This window comes from Arachis hypogaea, chromosome 15 (genome assembly GCF_003086295.3).
Source record: "Arachis hypogaea cultivar Tifrunner chromosome 15, arahy.Tifrunner.gnm2.J5K5, whole genome shotgun sequence".
Taxonomy (NCBI): Eukaryota; Viridiplantae; Streptophyta; class Magnoliopsida; order Fabales; family Fabaceae; genus Arachis; species Arachis hypogaea.
In genome coordinates, this window is record NC_092050.1 from 120,898,585 (window position 1) to 120,915,284 (window position 16,700).

At 36.7% G+C, this 16,700-nt stretch overlaps 1 non-coding gene across 1 annotated transcript; it reads right to left on the reverse strand.

Annotated features, from left to right (window-relative positions):
- Positions 1 to 7,037: 7,037 nt before the first annotated feature.
- On the reverse strand, positions 7,038 to 7,145 carry LOC112753692 (small nucleolar RNA R71). Its single transcript, XR_003178065.1, has one exon. It is a non-coding gene; the product is annotated as a small nucleolar RNA R71 (small nucleolar RNA).
- Between the last annotated feature and the right edge of the window lie 9,555 nt (positions 7,146 to 16,700).

Below are 16,700 nucleotides of genomic sequence, written 5' to 3' on the forward strand. Positions count from 1 at the left end.
TGGTTCTTTATGCTGTTTATTGTCTCCCTATTGTTTATTATAGGTAATTTTCACCAATGAATTCAATATTGAACGTTGGAAAAATAAGAGACAAGTAGCCGTGGACTAAAAAATTGGACGTCTCAATAATTTTATTGAGAAAGTGAAGGTTCCAATTCAGGTGACTTCTTTGAGACTCCACACATCTGTCTTCTACTATTATTAGAAATGCAAATATTGCTTTTCTTACTGGCTATAACAATCGTTTTCTGGTTCAATTGTTTTATGGTCGCTAAAGATCTGTTTATACATCTGGAAAATCATCATCTGCTGCTGGATTGACTGCAACAGTTGCTAAGGAACCAGAAACTGGAGAGTTTTGTATTGAGGTAAATGACATAACTACTATTTTATGCTTCTGGGTTTAGAAAGTAATTACGGTCTCAAATAAGGTCAACAGGGCTTTTCCGGGAGATATTTTTAAGTTCACAACTATTTGAAACCTATACTATTTGTTGTAATTTGTGTTTGAGTGGCATGTTTTAATTTGTTTTGCTAATTTTAAACATATTTTAATTTGCTTCTCCTCTCATATAAAGATCCTAAATAAAGTATGAGCTGGTAATTTGCTTTTATATCTATAGTATTTAATATCATAAAAAAAATTTTATTATAATTTTTCAGTTTTAATACTATACTTTTTTGTTGTGTATTATTTGCAGATTTAGCATATGGGACAAGTCAAGCATGGATATAAAATATGCAAGTAAATTGATATTTTTTTTGATAAATATTAATTACTATTTTGTTATGACAATTATTGTTAGACAAGAATTTTATTATTTTGTTGAGAATTATTGATGAACATGTATTTGAAATACTAATTAAACCTTTTAATATCTATTTTAATTAGAATTTTATTATTAGTTATTTTGTCTCTTTTATAAATTTTATTATTAGTTATTTTGTCTCTTTATTTATTAAATAATTTATTTTTGTGTATTTTTATTACAAAAGTAACTTTTATTTTTACCAAAGAGGCAACCCTTCTATTAGTTGCATATTTTGAATATTAGACAACACTTGTATGGTTGCATATCCAAAAGAAAAAACAACACTTGTATAGGTTGCATATCCAAAAGAAAAGGCAACACTTGTATAAGTTGCATATCCAAAAGAAAAGGCAATGCTTTAAAAGGTTGCATATTCATAACTAATAGGCAACACTTTTTAGTAGTGGCCAAAATATAAGAGAAAAGACAACACTGAAAAAGTATTGTCTCAAACACACCTTTGAAGTGTTGTTGTTTTTCAACCAAAGGCAACACTTACCAAGTGTTGCTCTCAAAAGCGTTGCTTTTGAAACAAAAAAATGTTGCCTTGATCTAAGGCAACGGCTGCATATGCAACGCCGCCCAAAAACGTTGCCTTAGGTCCAAAAGTGTTGCCATAGATCAAAAGCAACCTTTTGTCAGCCTTTAGGCAACACTTTTTAAATGTTGCCTCAACCTAAAAATGTTGTAGATACACATAAAATGTATAAATTCGTTGGTCACATCCATTCTCCCATCAATGGAGTTCTGTTTTCGTTAAGAAAGGTTAACAATATATCATATTTTAATTTCTTCTACCTTAACACTATACAATTAGTAATATGGCTATTTGGTAATACAGAGAGAATTAGATTGTTGATTTAGCTATATCATCTGGACTTGTTTTGAAATATATTGTTATAACATTTTTCTTTTTTGATTCAATAGAAGTTACACAATAAGAATAACTTTAGAGAGACATTACAAGACAAATTTCATTTTTGAAAAATATACATAAACAAGAATAAAGCACAAATTTTCATTCCAAAGCAAATAACATGTATCCATTTCCTAATGCACTTTAATTCTTCATTTATTCATGGATATATAGAAACACAAATTAGAATATGGTAAAGGAAAGCAACGTAACAACATATCTTCCATAGATGACATAAATACATTGAAAAAATAATCTTATAAGATTCCATTGCGTACCAGACTCAAGTATCCCTGCACCAAGGTCATGCAAAGACTTGCTATTATTGTAATCAATATTCTTCTTATTCTTCAATAAGAAGAAGAGCCACCAAAAGTACTGGCGCAACTTATTAACCACTTTTAATTGAAATAGAGCTCTATTGATGAAATATACATTTCATGTGTACATTTGACCCACTAACTATCGATGGAATGAAAATATTTATTTATTTTAAAATATTATTTCACTTGAAATAAATAGTAAAACATTATTTTAATCGGTAACTATTAGACTAAATTCTAATTCCGCTCTTAACATTTGAAACATCCTATATATTTTTATCTCAAACATTTTATTTCGTCCTATTTTATATTTTTAGTATAAATTAAACTTTTTTTCCTTTCAAAAATACTACCTTTTTTTGTTCTTGACAAAAACATGACATTTTAAACATTAGGGAAAAAATTAAGATTTATTTTAAATGCTAATTAGGAATTAAAATAGTATTTTACTCTAAAATAAAATAAGTTCTAATTTCAGTTGTTGCTTTCTTGACCATAATTTTAACTAAAATAACATACTTTTTTTTAGTTTTAAATATGGTTAAGTATTTTTTTGTCCCTAAAGTCTTTGGTCAAAATTAAAATCGTTCCTGGCCTTTTTTTCTTATTAAAATCATTCTCAAGGTTATAAAACGTTATAAAATATCTTTGTCTACTTCTTTTTTATATTTTAGACCAAATTACCCCTACTAATAATAGAAAAAAAAAACAAAACAAAACTCTCCCCAACTCCACATATTGCATCCACCACCCCGTACTTCCACCCACCAACCATCTTCATAGTCACTACCACCATCACCACCATACTTCAAATCTTTCAAATCTAACTACAAAACCAATATTAGGGCTCATTACTTTAATCGAGATAATAAAAAATTATTTTGTCTTTTTAGTTGGAACTTGATGAGCGGATAATTTATACGCTTTTTGACATTGTTTTTAGTATGTTTTTAGTAGGATCTAGTTACTTTTAGGGATGTTTTAATAGATTTTGTGTTAAATTCACATTTCTGGACTTTACTATGAGTTTGTGTGTTTTTCTGTGATTTCAGGTATTTTCTGGCTGAAATTGAGGGACTTGAGCAGAAATCAGATTCAGAGGTTGAAAAAGGACTGCTGATGCTGTTGGATTCTGACCTCCCTGCACTCAAAGTGGATTTTCTGGAGCTACAGAACTCGAAATGGCGCGCTTTCAATTGCGTTGGAAAGTAGACATCTAGGGCTTTCCAGAAATGTATAATAGTCCATACTTTGGCCAAGAATTGACGACGTAAACTGGCGTTCAACGCCAGCCTTCTGCCCAAATCTGGCGTCCAGCGCCAGAAAAGGATCCAAAACCAGAGTTGAACGCCCAAACTGGCACAGAAACTGGCGTTCAACTCCACAAATGGCCTCTGCACGTGCTACACTTAAGCTCAGCCCAAACACACACCAAGTGGGCCCCGGAAGTGGATTTATACATCAATTACTTACTCATGTAAACCCTAGTGACTAGTTTATTATAAATAGGACCTCTTACTATTGTATTAGACATCTTTGGACGCCTGGTTCTTAGATCAGAGGGGCTGGCCATCTCGGCCATGCCTGGACCTTCACTTATGTATTTTCAACGGTAGAGTTTCTACACTCCATAGATTAAGGTGTAGAGCTCTGCTGTTCCTCAAAGATTAATGCAAAGTACTACTGTTTTCTATTCAATTCTTCTTATTTCGTTTCTAAGATATCCACTCGCACCCAAGAACGTGATGAAGGTGATGATTATGTGTGACGCTCATCATCCTTCTCCCTTATGAACGCGTGCCTGACAAACACTTCCGTTCTACATGAATTAAGCTAGAATGAGTATCTCTTAGATCTCCTAACCAGAATCTTCGTGGCGTAAGCTAGAATGATGGCGGCATTCAAGAGAATCCGGAAGGTCTAAACCTTGTCTGTGGTATTCTGAGTAGGATTCGATGATTGAATGACTGTGACGAGCTTCAAACTCGCGAGTGCTGGGCGTTAGTGACAGACGCAAAAGGAGGGTGAATCCTATTCCAGCACGATCGAGAACCGACAGATGAATAGCCGTGCCGTGACAGGGTGCGTGAGCATATGATTCACTGAGAGGAGGGGATGTAGCCACTGACAACGGTGATGCCCTTGCATACAGCCAGCCATGGAAAGGAGTAAGACTGATTGGATGAAGATAGCAGGAAAGCAGAGGTTCAGAGGAACGAAAAGCATCTCCATTCGCTTATCTGAAATCCCTGCCAATGAATCTACATAAGTATCTCTATCCCTTTTATTGTTTATTTTAATCTAATAAAGTATCATGTTTAAATCCGCCTGACTGAGATTTGCAAGGTGACCATAGCTTGCTTCAAGCCAACAATCTCTGTGGGATCGACCCTTACTCACGTAAGGTTTATTACTTGGACGACCCAGTACACTTGCTGGTTAGTTGAATGGAGTTGTGTCCACACATAGTAAAGAGCCATAATAATGATTCCATACAATAACAAAGAGTACTACATTAATGTGATCACAATTTCGTCCACCAAGTTTTTGGCGCCGTTGCCGGGGATTGTTTGAGTTTGGATAACTAACGGTTCATCTTGTTGCTCAGATTAGGTAACTTTCTTTTTGTTTTCTTTTCAAAAAATTTTTCAAAAATCTTTCAAAAATTTTTCTTCTGTTTTCGAAAAAAAAAAAATGTTTTCAAAAATAAATTATTCTATGGCTTCAAAATTTTTAAGAATGAATTCTAGTGTCTCATGAAGCATGTTGAAGCCTATTTGGCTGTAAAGCCATACCCAAACTGCTTTGGGATTGGCTTTCAACTAATTACCTCAGTGGAGTCATGTCCAATTCTTTTGGATAGGGCATGTTAGGCTTGTCATGTCTGAATTACACTCATATTTTGATTAAAGCTTGGCTGGCTATTAAGCCATGCCTGACCCTTTGATTGGAGCTTTAAGACTAACATGGCAAGATTCCTGGAATTCATATTAAAAATTTTGGAATCCTTATTTTTATTTTTTCACAATAATTTTCGAAAAAATTAAAAGAAAATACAAAAAAATTAGAAAATCATAAAAATCAAAAATATTTTTTGTGTTTCTTGTTTGAGTCTTGAGTCATATCATAAGTTTGGTGTCATTTGCATATACATCTTGCAATTCTTTCGAAAATTTCATGCATTCATGGTGTTCTTCATGATCTTCAAGTTGTTCTTGGTAAGTCTTCTTGTTTGATCTTGATGATTTGTTTGTTTTGTGTTGTATAGTGTTTTTCATATGCATTCTTGAATTCTTAGTGTCTAAGCATTAAAGAATTCTAAGTTTGGTGTCTTGCATGTTTTCTTTGCATTAAAAATTTTTCAAAAATATGTTCTTGATGTTCATCATGACATTCAAAGTGTTCTTGGTGTTCATCTTGACATTCATAGCATTCTTGCATGCATCACATGTTTTGATCTAAAAATTTCATGCATTGCATTTTTTTGTGTTTTTCTCTTGCATCATAAAAATTTCAAAAATAAAAAAAAAATATCTTTTCCTTTTTCTCTCATCAAATTCGAAAATTTGGATTGACTTTTTCAAAAATTTTTAAAAATCAAAGTTGTTGCCAATGAGTCAAATCAAATTTTCAATTTGAAAATCTTATCTTTTTCAAAAATCAAATCTTTTTCAAAATTATTAGCTATTTTCGAAAATTTCAAAAATATTTTTCAAAAATCTTTTTCTTATTTTTATGTAAAATCTTCGAAAATAACTAATCAATTAATGTTTTGATTCAAAAATTTGAAGTTTGTTACTTGCTTGTTAAGAAAGATTCAAACTTTAAGTTCTAGAATCATATCTGGTGATTTCTTATGAACCAAGTCATTAATTGAGATTTTAAAAATCAAATCTTTTTCAAAACTAATTTCAATCATATCTTTTCAAAAATATCTTCTTATCTTATCTTTTTCAAAAATATCTTCTCAAAATATCTTTTCTAACTTCCTAACTTCTTATCTTTTCAAAATTTGTTTCAACTAACTAACTAACTTTTTGTTTGTTTCTTAACTTTTTCAAAACTACCTAACTAACTCTCTCTCTCTCTAATTTTCGAAAATATCTCTCCCTTTTTCAAAAATTTATTTTTAATTAACTAATTATTTTTATTTTTTATTTTTGAATTCAAAAATTTTCGAAAAATACTAACTAATTTTCAAAAACCAATTTTCAAAACTCACTAACTCTTTTTCAAAATAATTTTCGAAAATTTTTCCTCCCCCATCTCATTCTATTTATTCATTCATGTCCTAACATCTCATCTCACATTCCAATCCTCACAGTTGTGTTTCTTCCTTTACATCACATCCTTTATCTCCCCCTCTTCTTCTACTTACAAAGGGATCCCTATACTGTGGTATAAAGGATCTCTATTATTATTATCATTTTTTTGGCCATTCTTCCTTGTCATATGAGCAGGAGCAAGGATAAGAACATTCTTGTGGAAGCAGATCCAGAACCTGAAAGAACTCTGAAGAGAAAATTAAGAGAAGCTAAAATACAACAATCCAGAGATAACCTTTCAGAAATTTTCGAACAGGCAGAGGAGATGGCAGCCGAAAATAATAATAATGCAAGGAGGATGCTTGGTGACTTTACTGCACCTAATTCCAATTTACATGGAAGAAGCATCTCCATTCCTGCCATTGGAGCAAACAACTTTGAGCTGAAACCTCAATTAGTTTCTCTAATGCAGCAGAACTGCAAGTTTCATGGACTTCCATCTGAAGATCCTTTTCAGTTCTTGACTGAATTCTTGCAGATATGTGATACTGTTAAGACTAATGGAATAGATCCTGAAGTCTACAGGCTCATGCTTTTCCCTTTTGCTGTAAGAGACAGAGCTAGATTATGGTTGGATTCTCAACCCAAAGACAGCCTGAACTCTTGGGATAAGCTGGTCACGGCTTTCTTAGCCAAGTACTTTCCTCCTCAAAAGCTGAGCAAGCTTAGAGCTGATGTCCAAACCTTCAGACAGAAAGAAGGTGAATCCCTCTATGAAGCTTGGGAAAGATACAAACAGTTGACCAAAAAGTGTCCTTCTCACATGCTTTCAGAATGGACCATCCTGGATATATTCTATGATGGTTTATCTGAGCTATCAAAGATGTCACTGGACACCTCTGCAGGTGGATCCATTCACCTAAAGAAAACGCCTGCAGAAGCTCAAGAACTCATTGACATGGTTGCTAATAACCAGTTCATGTACACTTCTGAAAGGAATCCTGTGAGTAATGGGACGCCTATGAAGAAGGGAGTTCTTGAGGTTGATACTCTGAATGCCATATTGGCTCAGAAAAAAATATTGACTCAGCAAGTCAATATGATTTCTCAGAGTCTGCATGGAATGCAAGCTGCATCCAACAGTACTCAAGAGGCACCTTCTGAAGAAGAAGCCTATGATCCTGAGAACCCTGCAATAGCAGAGGTAAATTACTTAGGTGAACCTTATGGAAACACCTATAACTCAACATGGAGAAATCATCCAAATTTCTCATGGAAGGATCAAAAGCCTCAACAAGGCTTTAATAATGGTGGAAGAAACAGGTTTAGCAATAGCAAACCTTTTCCATCATCAACTCAGCAACAGACAGAGAACTCTGAACAAAATGCTTCTAATTTAGCAAATCTAGTCTCTGATCTATCTAAGGCCACTGTAAGTTTCATGAATGAAACAAGGTCTTCCATTAGAAATTTGGAAGCACAAGTGGGCCAGCTGAGTAAAAGGATCACTGAAATCCCTCCTAGTACTCTCCCAAGCAATACAGAAGAGAACCCAAAAGGAGAGTGCAAGGCCATTGACATAAGCGCCATGGCCGAACCTGAGAGGAGAGGAGAGGACGTGAATCCCAAGGAGGAAGACCTCCTGGGACGTCCAGTGATCAATAAGGAGCTTCCCTCTGAGGAACCAAAGGACTCTGAGGCTCATCTAGAGACCATAGAGATTCCATTGAACCTCCTTATACCCTTCATGAGCTCTGATGAGTATTCCTCTTCTGAAGAGAATGAGGATGTCACTGAAGAGCAAACTGCCAAGTTTCTTGGTACAATCATGAAGCTGAATGCCAAATTGTTTGGCATTGATGCTTGGGAAGTTGAACCTCCCTTGTTCATCAATGAACTAAGTGATCTGGATCAACTGACATTGCCCCAGAAGAGACAGGATCCTGGAAAGTTCATAATACCCTGTACCATAGGCACCATGATCTTTAAGGCTCTGTGTGACCTTGGTTCAGGAATAAACCTCATGCCCCTCTCTGTAATAGAGAAACTGGGAATCTATGGGGTGCAAGCTGCTAAAATCTCACTAGAGATGGCAGACAGCTCAAGAAGACAGGCTTATGGACAAGTAGAAGATGTATTAGTAAAGGTTGAGGGCCTTTACATACCTACTGATTTCATAATCCTGGATACTGGAAAGGAAGAGGATGAATCCATCATCCTAGGAAGACCTTTCCTGGCCACAGCAAGAGCTGTGATTGATGTTGACAGAGGTGAAATAGTCCTTCAATGGAATGAGAACTCCCTTGTATTCAAAACTCAAGGATCTCCCTCTGCAACCATGGAGAGGAAGCAGAAAAAGCTTCTCTCCAAGCAGAGTCAACCAGAGCCCCCACAGTCAAACTCTAAGTTTGGTGTTGGGAGGCCACAACCAAACTCTAAGTTTGGTGTTGGAGAGTCTCAACAAAGCTCTGCACATCTGTGAGGCTCCATGAGAGCCCACTGTCAAGCTATTGACATTAAAGAAGCGCTTGTTGGGAGGCAACCCAATGTTTATCTAATTCTTATTTTTATTGTTTGTCATGTTTTCTTAGGTTCATGATCATGTGGAGTCACAAAATAAACAAAAAATTCAAAAACGGAATCAAAAACAGTAGAAGAAAAATCACACCCTGGAGGAGCACCTGTCTGGCGTTCAAACGCCAGAACAGAGCATAGTTCTGGCGCTGAACGCCCAGAATGGGAGCATCCTGGCGCTGAACGCCCAGAACAAGCATGGTTCTGGCGTTCAACGCCAGAAATGGCAGCAAAGGGGCGTTGAACGCCCAAAATGGGCACCAACCTGGCGCTGAACGCCCAGAGTTGTGTGCAAGGGCATTTTACATGCCTAAATTGGTGCAGGGATGTAAATGCCTTGACACCTCAGGATCTGTGGACCCCACAGGATCCCCACCTACCTCATCATCTCTCTTTCCATTCATGATCATCCCTTCTACGTTCCATTTACCACTCACATCCATACACCCACTACCTTCAAAATTCAACATCTCTCTCCCACCCAATCCCACCCATATGGCCGAACACACACTCCCATCCATCTCCTCCATATCTTCTTCTTATTCTTCAGTCTTTCTTCTTTTGCTCGAGGGCGAGCAACATTCTAAGTTTGGTGTGGTAAAAAGCATAGCTTTTTTGTTTTTTTTCCATAACCATTGATGGCACCTAAGGCCAGAGAAGCCTCTAGAAAGAAGAAAAGGGAAGACAAAAGCTTCCATCAAAGGTCTATAGCTCAGTGGTAGAACATTTGACTGCAAATCAAGAGATCCCTGAGATACCTCAGGGGATACATCTTCTTCCACACAATTATTGGAAGCAACTAAGGGTGGAACATCAAGAGCACTCCATCATCCTTCATGAAATCAGAGAAGATCTAAAAGCAATGAAGGAGGAGCAGCAAAGGCAAGGAAGAGACATAGAAGAGCTCAAGAACATCATTGAAATGCCATCATCACTAAGGTGGATTCATTCCTTGCTCTTATTTCTTTTGTATTTTTCGTTTTCTCTATGTTGTGTGCTTATCTGTGTTTGTGTCTTTATTACATGATCATTAGTAGTTAGTAACTTTGTCTTAAAGATATGAATGTCCTATGAATCCATCACCTCTCTTAAATGAAAAATGTTTTAATTCAAAAGAACAAGAAGTACATGAGTTTCGAATTTATCCTTGAACTTAGCTTAATTATATTGATGTGGTGACAATGCTTCTTGTTTTCTGAATGTATGCTTGAACAGTGCATATGTCTTTTGAAGTTGTTGTTTAAGAATGTTAAATATGTTGGCTCTTGAAAGAATGATGACTAGGAGACATGTTATTTGATAATCTGAAAAATCATAAAAATGATTCTTGAAGCAAGAAAAAGCAGCAAAGAACAAAGCTTGCAGAAAAAAAAAATAAATAAATATAGGCGAAAAAAAAAATTTAGAAAAAAAAAATAGAAAGAAAAAGAAAAAGCAAGCAGAAAAAGCCAATAACCCTTAAAACCAAAAGGCAAGGGCAAATAAAAAGGATCCCAAGGCTTTGAGCATCAGTGGATAGGAGGGCCTAAAGGAATAAAATCCTGGTCTAAGCGGCTAAACCAAGCTGTCCCTAACCATGTGCTTGTGGCGTGTAGGTGTCAAGTGAAAACTTGAGACTGAGCGGTTAAAGTCAAGGTCCAAAGCTAAAAAAAGAGTGTGCTTAAGAACCCTGGACACCTCTAATTGGGGACTTTAGCAAAGCTGAGTCACAATCTGAAAAGGTTCACCCAATTATGCGTCTGTGGCATTTATGTATCCGGTGGTAATACTGGAAAACAAAATGCTTAGGGCCACGGCCAAGACTCATAAAGAAGCTGTGTTCAAGAATCATCATACTGAACTAAGAGAGTCAATAACACTATTCGAAATCTGAAGTTCCTATAGATGCCAATCATTCTGAACCTCAATGGATAAAGTGAGATGCCAAAACTATTCAAGAGGCAAAAAGCTATAAGTCCCGCTCATATGATTGAAGCTCTGTTTTATTGATAGTTTGGAATTTATAGTATATTCTATTCTTTTTATCCTATTTTGATTTTCAGTTGCTTGGGGACAAGCAACAATTTAAGTTTGGTGTTGTGATGAGCGGATAATTTATACGCTTTTTGACATTGTTTTTAGTATGTTTTTAGTAGGATCTAGTTACTTTTAGGGATGTTTTAATAGATTTTGTGTTAAATTCACATTTCTGGACTTTACTATGAGTTTGTGTGTTTTTCTGTGATTTCAGGTATTTTCTGGCTGAAATTGAGGGACTTGAGCAGAAATCAGATTCAGAGGTTGAAAAAGGACTGCTGATGCTGTTGGATTCTGACCTCCCTGCACTCAAAGTGGATTTTCTGGAGCTACAGAACTCGAAATGGCGCGCTTCCAATTGCGTTGGAAAGTAGATATCCAGGGATTTCCAGCAATGTATAATAGTCCATACTTTGGCCAAGAATTGACGACGTAAACTGGCGTTCAACGCCAGCCTTCTGCCCAAATCTGGCGTCCAGCGCCAGAAAAGGATCCAAAACCAGAGTTGAACGCCCAAACTGGCACAGAAACTGGCGTTCAACTCCACAAATGGCCTCTGCACGTGCTACACTTAAGCTCAGCCCAAACACACACCAAGTGGGCCCCGGAAGTGGATTTATACATCAATTACTTACTCATGTAAACCCTAGTGACTAGTTTATTATAAATAGGACCTCTTACTATTGTATTAGACATCTTTGGACGCCTGGTTCTTAGATCAGAGGGGCTGGCCATCTCGGCCATGCCTGGACCTTCACTTATGTATTTTCAACGGTAGAGTTTCTACACTCCATAGATTAAGGTGTAGAGCTCTGCTGTTCCTCAAAGATTAATGCAAAGCACTACTGTTTTCTATTCAATTCTTCTTATTTCGTTTCTAAGATATCCACTCGCACCCAAGAACGTGATGAAGGTGATGATTATGTGTGACGCTCATCATCCTTCTCCCTTATGAACGCGTGCCTGACAAACACTTCCGTTCTACATGAATTAAGCTAGAATGAGTATCTCTTAGATCTCCTAACCAGAATCTTCGTGGCGTAAGCTAGAATGATGGCGGCATTCAAGAGAATCCGGAAGGTCTAAACCTTGTCTGTGGTATTCTGAGTAGGATTCGATGATTGAATGACTGTGACGAGCTTCAAACTCGCGAGTGCTGGGCGTTAGTGACAGACGCAAAAGGAGGGTGAATCCTATTCCAGCACGATCGAGAACCGACAGATGAATAGCCGTGCCGTGACAGGGTGCGTGAGCATATGATTCACTGAGAGGAGGGGATGTAGCCACTGACAACGGTGATGCCCTTGCATACAGCCAGCCATGGAAAGGAGTAAGACTGATTGGATGAAGATAGCAGGAAAGCAGAGGTTCAGAGGAACGAAAAGCATCTCCATTCGCTTATCTGAAATCCCTGCCAATGAATCTACATAAGTATCTCTATCCCTTTTATTGTTTATTTTAATCTAATAAAGTATCATGTTTAAATCCGCCTGACTGAGATTTGCAAGGTGACCATAGCTTGCTTCAAGCCAACAATCTCTGTGGGATCGACCCTTACTCACGTAAGGTTTATTACTTGGACGACCCAGTACACTTGCTGGTTAGTTGAACGGAGTTGTGTCCACACATAGTAAAGAGCCATAATAATGATTCCATACAATAACAAAGAGTACTACATTAATGTGATCACAATTTCGTCCACCAGAACTTTAGGGGGTTCTCTAAAAAAGATAGCAAAAAAAATTATTCCTAAAGTCGAGACTAAGAGGAATGTATAAACCAATGCTTTCATAGATTTCATCCTGGTTTACAGTTATAGCTTTCATACCTGTTTATTAGATTAGAGTAAAAAAAAAATACAATCATTCAAATCAAGATTAATCAAATTCTCCATGATTTAATTTTAATCACCCCAAACAAAAGTATAGTAAAAAAGAAACAACAAAAAAATAACGTTCTATCCGAATCAGAATATTTGCCTTCTTGTAGTTGGTGGATCGCCCAGTTTTTGAAATGCTCCAAATTCTACTTGAGCATCCGAATCGGGGTCGAAAAGATTGAGAAATAAAACCATCTAACTTGATTCGTTCTCAATAGCCACGAGATGATCATCTTAGGGTGATTCTTTTGTTGACGGAGGCTCCTATTATACTCGTAGTCTCTGAAGGATGAGAACTGACTATGTAAATAGTACCTACATCGAGAATTTAAGTATTGTATACGTCATTAATCCGATCCTTTGTAGGAACTACCGTAATAACGAACTTACAAAATGAATCTGTTTGTCATAAAGGGATTCATTGTTCCTGAATCTGTTTCACCTTAATTGTTATTTGAACAAGTAAAGTTATGTCTTGGTCGGAGTGGGAATAGCATTTCTCTTCTGCATGTCCATGGAAGGGCAATTGAATATAAGTGCAATTGAGATTCCTGGGGAGTTATACATTTGTGTATTGATAAGGCCATTCACTATTTCTTGAAGCTCGATCTCTCCCTCGGATGAACCATAGAGCCAAGAGAAACTACCGTCAAAAGACTAATTAAAATCTGATTTTCCGTCGGAATGAATTAGACAGTATAAACCTCGTCGGTAAATAGTTACCGTCGAATTTTTCATCCGATGGTAATTACCGTCAGATTCTGTGACGGATTACCATCTCGAAAAATCAATTGGTTATCAGCGAATTGTTTCCATGGTATTGTTGGCGCCAAAAGATATTATTTTGTGCACTATTTCCGTCGGATTATTCCTACAATAAATCATATGGTAATGTCAATTTTTTTTCCAACGGTAATGTCAACCAAATAAACCTATATCCACTAAACAAGAATCAATTTTCAGGAACTTTCAACAATAACCATAAATAGAAAATACATGAGACTAAAAGTGATACTTATCCCGTGTCGCCATCAGGCCAAATCCTCATGCTTACGATGGGAGGTGGTAGAGGGGCATCACCTGTCTCACTTCCGTGGCTAGACTCCGGGGTCATGGCATCCATCGTTGAAGGCGCATCGCCGTGGATACGGGCTGCTGAGCGATAGGAGGCAGCGTCATCCCCATAGATGGAGGCACGTAGTTGGGGTTAGGGACAATGATGAACGGCTGGTCCACTAAACCCAAAACCTGTGGCATCACGAGGGTTGTCGGAGTAGAGGAAGAGGATCCAGAAGTCCCAGGAGTATCGAAAGAAACCATCCCTCTACCCCGACCACGGCTACGACCACGACCACGACCAGTAGCTTGATCCGCAGCACCTCTACCTGTCGTCATTTCTGTAAATAGCATACCAATTAACAGAAATTTAGCACAACAAATCAACAATAAATTATAACAATACCTAGGTAATTCCTATAACTAATACCACAAAATTAGTTCAACATTTGATGATCTAAATAGCAACTATCTTAGAATACAACCATATCAACCATAATGTGCAGTATTGGATCTAAATCAGATACTAAGTATGAAAAATACTTCAATCAGGCAACTTGATAGTTATACACAACATACATACACAAAAATTAATTAGCAAATAATATCCAATGCATTACGATCCTATATAATAAACATATTTAATTAACTATGCCAAGCAAAAATTAAACATCATAAATCACATGGTAGCTACAACATGCAATTTAAAATGGACAATAGACATAGAGGCATATATTGTTCATGAACATACTAAGTGTGGAAAACACTTAGCTCCTGCATATGCCAATGGACTTGTATTGGGTGGCAGGAGTAGCAGTTCATCCGGTGGAGTGTTTATTTCAGAGGAGTTAGAGGAAGAAGATCCAGAAGAAGATTCAGAGAAGTTCTAGAAGTGACGCATCTACGGGCGGATTGCATAGAGGCCTACGGAATAGTGATATTTGGGCTCAGTCTTGGGAACGTTAGTTGGTATTCTTTTTATGTCATCCTTGCTTAGTATATTTCAGTTTAGTCTCTCCTTTTATTAGTACACAAAGAGAATAGGAAGTTTAGAAGTGCTACGCTAGTCTGGACACCAGTTAGGTGGCTTTTAATATGGGTCAAGACCTGGGGTGTTATATGTTCATATACGTATGTATTTATCTTAAGGGGTGTATACTAACAGGGTCTTTGAATGATGTATTGATGTATGAAGATGTGTGAATATTTCTATTTATACTTGTATTTGAGATGTTATTTATTTCTATACGCTCGCAATGATTAATAGTTCAACATCTTCAAAGAAATATTTACTCGTAAAATGACGACGTGTTAATAACGAGTTAGGCTTTTATAATAAATATTAGTTAATAAGTAATAAGGTAAGTTAGTAGCGCTTAACTCTTGGTATGATTGTGACATACTAGGAGTCGGGTCATTACAAGTTGGTATCAGAGCAGTTCGTCCTTAGTAAAGCCTGGAAAATGGATTGAATCATGCTTCATTGCATACTTTATTGTGTGTCTCATGTTGATAGGATATCTCTGTGATATATGTTACGTGATTGTCTTTGTGTATTCATTTTGGAAATGTTCATACCTAACTTGAAGTGTTAAGACTGATCACCTTAATGTTGATTGTTTGGTTTGAACAGGACCACAATGAGTTCACAGGGACGAGGTGCTCGGGGAACACCTCCCAATAATACTCCGGTGAGAAATGAGCAGACTACTGAGATAATGGCGACCTAGATATGCTATATAACTACCAGCCAATGGCCTTAGATGCCTTTTTAAAGATAAATCCACCAAATTTTAGTGGTATGATTGTTGCTACTGAGGCTGACAATTAGTTCTGCAGTATCGAAAGGTTTTTGTAAACTCAACATGTTCTAGAGGGAAAGTATGTGAAATTCGCATCCTACATATTGGAAGGGATACACAGCACTGATGGCAGGGTATGGAGCGCCTGCTGTAATAGGAGAATGGTGGGATCCTGTGGGCTGTTTTTAAGGAAGAGTTTTATAAGAAATATTTCTCCAGAGCTACTCGTGATGCAAATGAGATGGAGTTAATGCAGTTAAGGCAGAAAAGTATGTATGTTGCTGAGTATACTAGGAAGTTTGTGTATTTGTGTCATTTTTTCAAAATTTGTCAAGAAAATCTGGCAGATTTTGAAGAATGAAAGTGTTTGAAGTTCGAAGGAAGACTTCAAAAGGATCTGATGAATTCAGTGGTTTTGTTAATAAGAGTCAGTTAGTAGAGGATTACGCGAAGAAGGTGGCGGAAGCAAGGATTAATTGCCAAGGATTTCCATAGAGGAATACTTATCAATATTCAATTTCACAAAGAAGGACCTTTAAGCCGGCTAGAGCACCTCTACATAGGAATTAGCAAGGTGGGGCTGCTCCTATTCATCCTACCAGTGGAAAAGCTAGAAGATCAAGGTAGTATACTAGTAAGCAATCCTAACAGGTGATGCTCGGAAATCTGTATCGCTACAAATTTCCCTCGACAAGTATACCAAATTGTCGTCAAGTAAAAACTCACAATAGAGTGAGGTCAAATCTCACAGGGATTGATTGGTTGAGCAATTTTAATCAGAGGAGTATTCTTGTTGAAGTGAGCAAATTTGGGTTGAGTTTTGTAGAAATTTAAATGGCGGGAAACATAAATAGCAAGGAATGTAAATAACGAAAAGTAAATGGCAGAATGTAAAGTGCAGAAAGTAAATTGCAGAAACTTAAATGGGAATGGGGATGATGAACATCAAAGTAAATAACAGAATGTAAAGAATGGGAAGATCAGAAATGGGAAGTTCATTGGGTTCAGGAGATGTTGCATTCTCCAGATCAAGTTCATTCTCATATCTTCCTCAATC